The sequence below is a fragment of the Ambystoma mexicanum genome, chromosome 8, assembly GCF_040938575.1.
Source record: "Ambystoma mexicanum isolate Mex_15411 chromosome 8, UKY_AmexF1_1, whole genome shotgun sequence".
Taxonomy (NCBI): Eukaryota; Metazoa; Chordata; class Amphibia; order Caudata; family Ambystomatidae; genus Ambystoma; species Ambystoma mexicanum.
The window spans coordinates 782,970,944-782,980,192 of record NC_090929.1 but is presented as its reverse complement, the minus strand read 5'-3'; positions in this window follow the sequence as shown (position 1 = coordinate 782,980,192).

The window sequence follows — 9,249 nt, the reverse complement described above, 5'->3', positions numbered from 1 at the left end:
CGTCTTGAGCCTGAAATTCTCAAGTTCCGGAAACTCCTCAAGACCTTCCTCTCCCTTCTCCCTCACCCTACCCTGCTAACCTAGCTGTCGGCTCTTCCTTCTCTCCCTCCTTCCACACAGTTTATTGACTGGCTGCTTGGTGTACCACAGAGTCTTACAGTTCCCAGGCACCCCTGCAAGTCCTTCTGCACTTGCCGCAAGGCCCTGCACCCCACTGCACTTGTAATAAAACCTTTAGAACTTCTCTCCGCACTTCACCAGTCTCTACTGACTGGGCGCACTTGGTCCCCTGCCCCTCCCTTGCCCGCCCGCACTTGCACGATCTGTATACAGCACTGCCTGAATATCGTTCTGTCTGTTCTCCCTTGTCTTCACCCCTTAATGTGCACTTGAAAAAACTGCATAATCGCCGGCAGGCCCATTTGCTGTATCTAAACTGTTAAATGTATCATATTCACTTAATCTGCCTGTGCAGACCGTTATCGTCTCAGAAATTCAAGGGCTCCGAGCGACTGCTGTTTTTCCTCCCTGTGTTCCTTCTCTCCTTGAGCGCTTTGAAACACTTGCCTGTGCTTAGGCGCTATATAAATAAACATTACCATACCATACCATTACCACTGAAGCACACTTTGTTCTTTTGTGAAGTATTGAAAGGAACGGAGAGTGAACCTGTATGGCAAGTTGCTGATGTAGCAGGCCTGATATGGGTGTAAACCAGGTAGTAGTTGATGAAAGTGCTGAACTGTGGTTCTAACAAAGACAACTCATTAAACCTGCTGTGGAGAAGTTACTATTTCTTTTGAGAAGAAAGTTGTGGCAAATCATCCTGACAAAGACAATTGTTGTCGTTTACTTATAGCCTAAGGTGAAACCTGTTCCTCCTCAAGGAGTTGGGACATATTTTTTATGGTTCATTCTTGAGACAAATGGACTTTTTGTAACCAAGTTTAAATCCCCAAGAACTGTGCTGGAACTTTGTGGGAAACCAGGATTTCCTGATTTCTTTTGAACTGTAGAGAAAAACATTGATCAGATCTGGAGCAGGGGAATTCACCCAGGTTGTGAGAAGAGACAGTGGCCATATTGTGAACTTGATTGCATGCTATATATATTTGTTGAACTGAACTACCATGCCTTTCCTTATTGCTTTATTGATTGTACAAGTGTGAGGGACAAATATCCTTTTGTTAGAGCGTTTCCCCCTTGTCAGGGTAGGGACAGTGAGGAGTTTATCCAACCTTTTTATTTAATAAAATGGCTAATTTTGAAAACTATTTACAAAGTTGTCCGCCTCACATTTCTGACCCCTCACAGTATAGAAGGCGGAAACAACATTTGTTTTTCAGAGGCAGGCAACAGCAGAGGAATGAATCTGGACCTTTTAGGGATTCAGATAAGAAGCCCTGCAGATTGTGCAGGGAGAAATAGAGAGGGAATATAGAAATATACTGGGTGGAGGGAGAACACGCTGCTAAGCAGAAAGACAGATCGGAGTGACAAAAGAAGGAAAACTACATTACAAAATGAAAGCTTTATGCTGCAATAATACATGAATGGTGCATGTTATTTTAAGCACACCGACCCTTTCTGCTCCCCACAGGGGTACAGAGATGTGGTGAGAAGGATGGAGCCATTCACAGAAAGGAAAACCACCGTGCCTTTTACCTGCAGGATAAAACCCCACCGCCCCTTATAATCAAGGTAGGCCTCTGCGCTCAGGCGATGCCAATCTAGTGGCTATCCCGAAGTTCCACTTGGCCGGCGTGGGCGGACGCGCTTTTTCATATGCAGCCTGTAAATTGTGAAATGGGCTTCCATCTAGCCTTAGAGGCATGGTAAACCATCTACAGTTTAGATGGGCGCTGGAAACCTTCTTGTTTTAGGGCCACTGCAGTGGGCGGTATCCTTACTTTTCTTCGCGCCTCGGGCCAAAGGGCGTGCTATAAGTGTAGCTAACATAACATAAATAACCTATGTGCCAATGCAGTAATAAACACCTGTGCACTTGTAAATGTGCTCCCAGAATCCAAATTCAATCTGATCGAACAGAAACCATTCGTATATCACACTTGAAAAACAGAACACATGAAAGGGCATTATTGTCACTGATATAGGGAGCAGCAAGATCACTCAATCTCATTCAATTCACGTTTCAACACACAATTCTGACCTAAAAGACATGCTTGAGGAATATGTGAACAGAATAGAGTGACTGAAAAAATTGACTGTGAAGCTGCATATGTGCAACTACATTGAACCCTTTTGCCTTTGACATCACAGCATTCTGTTTCACCTCTGGCCAAAAGTAGAGGAAGAACTGCACACATTAGAAATGGGAGGAATAATCAAGATGGTCTCCAAACCCACTGCGTGGATATCCCAATAGTGATCGCCTAGAAAGCCAAACAGCCCAGTCAAGTCAGCATACGCGTGGACAGATATGCGTTTACCCAACCGGGCCATCAGAATGGACAGACACATCACTCCACGAACAAGGATAGAATTACAGACCTCAGGGATCCATATTCTTCTCCAAGATAGATATTAAATTAGGCAATTACCAGCTCAAACTGGATAAACAATTCTGAACGATCACCAGATTCTCAAAATATGTAGGCAGCATGCGGAAGGTATAAGAGGCGAAGCGTCAGAGTCTCTTCAGTCGCAGAGGTTTTCCAAAATGCTATATGGAGCACACCAGACAGCCTACAAGGAATCACAAACATAAGCGGTGTCATTCTGGCATTCTCCAGCACAGTGGAAGATCGCCTTTAGTATCTCCAGGCAACATTAAGCACCAAAAGGAGAATAGATTCACCCAGCAGAAGGAAAAGGGTGCATTCTCAAGACAAAATTAGAATTCTTTGGGTACATCTTTGACCAACACTGTATGCAACCTGGCACCAAGAAAGTGAGGGGCATTGAATAGGCCCTGCAACCAAAATCTATCACTGCACAGTTTTTTGATGGGATGGCAAATTAATGTGAGCATTTAATTCCAAGACTAGCTACAATTCCTAAGCCTCTCTGAAACGTCACCATAGCAAACAAACCATGGGAATGGACCTATCGACAACAAGCCTTTCAGAACTTGTAGGATGCTCTATCCTGAAACAATTATGGCATACTTTGACACAAAGAAATCAACGTAATTACTGGTGGTCGCCAAACTGTGCAGCATAAGCGCCATCCTGACATAGCTGGACACGAAAGGTCAGCCACAAGAAGTGGCTTTCACAAGCAGAGCCTTTACCAAGATGGAGCAACGATACTCCTAGATTGAGAAGGAATCAATCTCTGTCGTCTGGCGCATTCAGCACTTCCAACTACACACGTATGGACACTGTTTCTGAGAGGTCACTGATCGAAAGCTGCTAATACCCGCTCTCCAAATGTCAACTCGGAAGCCTCGCCTGTGAATTGAGCAATGGCTTGTCCTACTGCAGAGCTACAATTTCTCACTGGAGTTTCGACTAGGCATGAATAACTTATCAGATTTTCTTTCAAGACACTTCACCATCACCACTAGAGAAGTCTCAAAAGTTGACTACAAGGTGGAGCATGCGCGGATGATCACTGAAACGGCTGTCCCAAAGACCTATGCAAGAACCTGTGGACTAGACTAACAAGAATGGAATACTGTACTCTGAGAAAAGGACAACAGGACAACTGGACTTTAAGGACCAACTCTTTGCATTGTTGGCCATCCACAGAGAACTCTCCAAATCCCCTGATGTACTATTCCTTTGAGGCACTAGAATAGTAGTCCCTGAAGGCTCTGCAGACCGCATGATACAGCTATCACAGGAGGGGCACCAAGGGATTGTGAAAACAAAGACCTGTCTGAGGTAGAGACTCTCGTTCCCAGAAGTGGACAAAAAGATGGAATTGGACTTCTTCGCCTGTTCGATGTGCCAAACCTGTGGAAAGGGAGAGGACCACTGTCTATTTGATCACCTGAATGAGGTGGGTGACCCTGGAGCAAAGTCAATGTCAGTCAGTAATACCTTTGCAAATGTCTTGGTGGTTCAATTGCACTGAACCAGGCTTCTCAGCGTCATTCGCGGGTTGTTTTCGGTTCGAGGATGCAGCAGTCGTAATGGTCCAGCAGTAAGCTGGCACAGAGTTGGGGTCGAATGGAAGGTAGCTGTGGTCTCGAAACGTCTACTCAAGCTGTGTGGATTGTGCGCTCACCAGGTTCGGTCTGCGGTCGAGGTTCGATGGCAGTCGAGCTAGTACCAGGATGCGTAGGTGAGTCGATTCGATGCAGAGGCCGCTGTTTGGGAGACACAAGGGTTGAGTCGATCAATTTACAGGACCAGTGATGAAGAGGCTGGAGCTTCAAATGACTCGAGCAAATCAAGGCAGCAGTACTCCGTTGGTTCGAGATGAGGCAATGACGCCCTTAAGCTTGTGCAGTGGTGAATGTAGTCGAACAGCAAATGGCGGTTCAGAGAGCGATGAATGCCAAAGGCAGCTTCGAAGGGTCCTGGAGGTTTGCTCGACGTCAAACACACTTGAATCAAAACTTGCAGTGGGTCAGCGTCGAAAAATACAGATCTTGAAAAAACACAGATCTTGACTGTTTTCGGCTTCATGAGCTGTGAGTTCTGCTCCAGGGTTTCAAAGGCCAAGGTTAGTCCTTTACTCAAGCTCCCAAACAAAGGGGAGGCTGGCACACACCTTCAGAGGTCCGGCAACACCGTGAGGTTCAAGGTAACAGGCTGGCTGGCAGAGATGCAGTCTTGGTGCAGCAGCAGACTTCACCCACAACGGTCCCTGGGGATGGTTAGAGGACAGATCTTGCCTCTGCCTTGGAACACCTGCCTCCACCTCACAACTGTAGGACTTTAGAAAGTACTGCTCTCTTATAAGGATCCAGCAAAATCTTCTTCCAGAGTCTGATTCCATAGATGACTCAAAGAAGTTGGCTGGGACACCTTATTTTAAAAGGTAAAAGTACACAGGTGATTAGACTAAAGCTAGCCTGCTTTAGGGGTCCAATCCGTGCTCTTGGAATTAGTGGACCTTTCCCTTCTGACATCACACCCAAAGTGCTTTGTGTACAGGAAGTGGAGGGGACAAGAAAGAGTCAGCCAAAGAGAAACAAGATGGCAGAATCTTCCTCCACCTGTACAGATATCTCCTTGGCTACACTAACACTGCCCCCTTCCCTTCTCAATAGCATCAAATGTCTTTAGAAATGCAGCACCCTGGTGTGAGGCCTAGCCCTTTGTGAATGGGTGTGTCCTTGTGATTCCTGTTCCCAGGCCAGGTTACTGTGTGTGGTTGTCCTTGGGTCAAGGTTGTTAACTACCCTGAAAAAGGGGGCTGGGGGAAAGAGGCAATCCCCCAAGGCTACAGTCCTGCCAGTGGGCAGGGGGAGCCTTGTCTGAAACTAAAACACATAACCCTTGCACAGCTGAACTGGGTCCACGTGTGATATTAATTTAATGTGTTTGGGAGGACTACGAGAGACGCTGGCCATCATACCCAAATTCAGGCATGGCTTATATTTACAGTTTAACGTGCCACCAGGACAGACTCGTTATTATCAGAGTTATGCAGTTTTTGGAACAGGGGTGCATAACTTAAATGCAGCTCCTGCGCTGCAGATACTTGGCTGTTACTGCAGCTGTCAAGAGGGCAACTGTGACCTGAACCTGCTCTGTGCCACTGTAGGGCAGGTTCTACAAACCAGGATAATGATAAGGCAGGGCACAAGTACAGTCTATGCTTTTGGCATGGCGCTTATGTGAGGGGAATCTGATCAGCAGATATCCCTTTCAGACATGGAATTACCTGCATCAATGTATTATTCATAAAAATTGAAAAAGGCCAGGATCCTTGACAGATGGCAATTCATCGGAGCATGAACACTCTCACACTAGAGTATTTGCTTAGGCTGGCAGACTCGTTATGTGTATGTGGTGTTCAGTCATGTGATTGGGCTCCTGTTGGCAGGGTTAACGATTGAGATTTAATAAGTGTTAGGGAGAATTCTCATTTCTGTACCAATTCCCTTCACGTTAGAGACCTCCAGCTCTTTTGCTGGATCTAGGACTTTTTAAATTTTAACTCTGGAGTGAGCGAGACCTTTTTCTCACTCTCTCATGTGTTTTTACCCGATTTGGTGTTAGGGAGAATTCTCAAAAATGTGCTAATTCCCTCTACCTTAGAGACCCCCAGCAACTTTGCTGGATTTTGAGGACTTGATTTTTCTTTACTTGGAGAGTGTGTGACCCTTTTCCCCACTCTCTCATGTATCTATGTGTGATTTTATACACTGTGTTTGTTTTGCTTATGGAGTATAACAAACTCCATAGGCATCATCTTTTACAATGGTGTCACAAAGCACCTTTAGTGCAGTGCCACAGGGAAGTCTTCCAGATTTCCCAGGGTTTAAATATCTTCTCTGGGATAAACTACGGTTTCCCAGAGCAGTAGAGTGAAATTGACTCTACTTAGCATTGTACTTGCTAGACCCAGCACACCCTATCGTGCAATAGATGTGTCTAAATGCTCATGTAACATCTTATATGTTACCCTTTCTTCTCAAAATGGCTGCTGGCAGTTGTTTTGCAATGAACTACCATGATTTACCCCAACCGCGGACTGTTCGCAGCTCTGGTAACGTTAAATCGCGGGAGCCATGTATTTCAAAATGGTGCTGAGCCTCCTTTGTTAAAATGGTCCCAGTCTACTTTTTTTTGCCATTTCTTTGTGGAAAGGTCCTTCTCGAGTTCTTCTCTGTGTGCCAAACCAAGTTTGGTCTTTTTGTTCATTCGCCTTTGCCGGGCTTCAGTAGTGAAACCCGCCTGTGGCTCCAGAGTGTCTGGGGTAGACAGGAAGTGAGGGAGGTACCCGAAACTTTCTGTGCTTAGTCTCCTAGGAGACCCAAATGCACTGTGACGATTGGCTGGCTGACTGTCCGGCAAGGACAGCCACCCTGCTGGGTGAGTGGCAGCTAGGCTGGAATGAATAGGAGAGAACTGAATAAAAGGTGAGTCTCTTGGCTTGGAAGGCAGAGTCAACCACTGGACGAAGGAACCGAAGAAGAGCTTGGAAAGGACGGCTGCTGCAACTCCTCGACCATTGGTTTGCCCGGTGAAGCCCTGCTGCAGGTCCGAATCGGCAAGTTTGCATCGACAGAGAAGCCCTGCAAGGACGACTTCTCCCTTTGATTTGGTGGGACCAATTAACTCCCAAGTAAGCCACCTGGACACCCATCTCGGAGCTGGTTGAATTTCTTCAGAAATGCTGCAGGAAACTATAGAGCCAGGGAGAGGGACACCAGATTGTGTGTGTTGCTTGTAAGATGGCCTAAAGCTTTTGGAAGGTCCTCCGGACTCCCACGAAGCAGGACTGACCAAGCCTGAACCCCCTCAGTTGAGTGCGGGACCTCAGATGTGAGGAAAGTCCACCTTGACAGCCAGGAACCGCGCTTATTGCTATTTGCTGTACCGCAAGGAGCTGGAGCTGAAACGCGAAACAGCCACTGAAAGTAAAGATTGCCGGTTGCCAGCTTTGACGGTGCCAATATAGTGCAGGGGTCCCCCGACGTCCTCCCTCTTGTCCCCATGACTGAGACCCAGGAACAGTGAGATCTGCAGAGCTGTACAGAAAAAGAAGTCTTCAGCTGCATCTATTTCTTCTTTACTAAGGTACTGTAAAACTAGCCCAAGAGAACTTACCTCTTACTGTGGAAGTACTTGTAACTTCTGCAACTCGAGTCTAATCAGCTTGTGGCCCTACATTTGATTCTACTTTTCCTCAAAGACTCCTAAGAACTTGTCCAAAGGCTTTTCCATTTACTTAACCTGACCTGAAGTGCTGCATCCTATACAAAGATACAAAGACTTTGGTTTATTGACTTTGGCTTAGAAGAGTCATTCAATTTAATAGGCTAAGTGCTATCTTAAAGTATTTGCCCTGCTTATGAATAATATCCTGTGGATGCAAGGATTAAATTCAAAACCCTCTGAATTGTCCACAAGGCTTCCTGGGGCATGGGTCCAAAATACCTTCAGCTATCCCTCCGCAAATACCTCCCCTCTCGAGCTCTTAGCTCCTCTACCTCTAACTCCCTCAGGGTCAGTCGTTTTTCAAAGAAAAGAGCTGGGGGTAGATCTCTGTCTTTGGCTCGGGCCTCCCTCTGGAACAACCTCCCTGCCACTCTAAAACTTGAGGAGAACCATCTCCGGTTCCGGAAGCACCTCAAGACCTTCCTCTTTTCTTCTGCCTTCGCTCCCACTTTCCCCTGCTGATCTGTTCTCTCTTGGCACCGTGCACCTGGCCAGCCACCCTCTGTCCTCCGGGCCCAGGTACCTGCTCACCCTGCCACACTCCCGTACTGCCTCCGGGCTACCCCTTTCACTGGGGTCTGTATCTGTACCCATACAGCCCCCCCTTTTTCTTCCTGCACTTATCAGACCTACCCTGTCTGCTGCCTTAAACCTAGCACTTGCCAATTGCTGAGTGCACTACCACGGTTTGTTGCCTTTATTATTTATTTATTATTATTTATCCGTTTCTCCTTTGCTCCGCACTTTCCACTGCTCCTCCCTTCCATGCACTTTTCCCCTCCCCCTCCCTCTCCCATGCACTTGCGCGTTCTCATTGTCACTGGGCCTAGTAAGATCGTTGTATTCTCCCCTGTTCCCCTCCCTTGCCTTGTCGCGCTCTGAAACACTTGTGTACGAGCGCAATAGAAATAAAATATCAATATCAATATTTGTAAATTTCTTGTGTTCTAATAACCTTTGCCTTTTACAAACTATTGAGAGTATTCTGCATGTCAACCGTAAGGTATTAATGTCCCCAGCACCCTTGTTACTGAAGTCACCTGTGGGTGTAGGTTGTGTCTGTGGGCCATCCCAAAAGGGCCTTGACTGATTCAGAAACTCAGAGTGTACAGTACTGAAGTGTATTTGTGTGTTACTATTCTATTGCTCCCTCCTGAAGAAGGCTTTATAACTGAGTGATAAATTATTATTGTTTATGCAAGAAACCTTGAGTGTAAGAGTTTGTTTGAATACCTGTAACTGTGACTCTTTGTGTAACTCCACTGCAGCTCACATTTCCCCTCTTGAGATAAGCCTGGCTGCTCAACACGCTACCAAAACCGTGCATTACAAGCTTATACCAAAGGTGGGGTTGCTTATACCTGTAGTCATAGTTGTTTGTAGTGTTCCCAGAGGGTACTGCATACAAACTTTGCCTAACATTTGGATTTTGTGTTTTCACTGT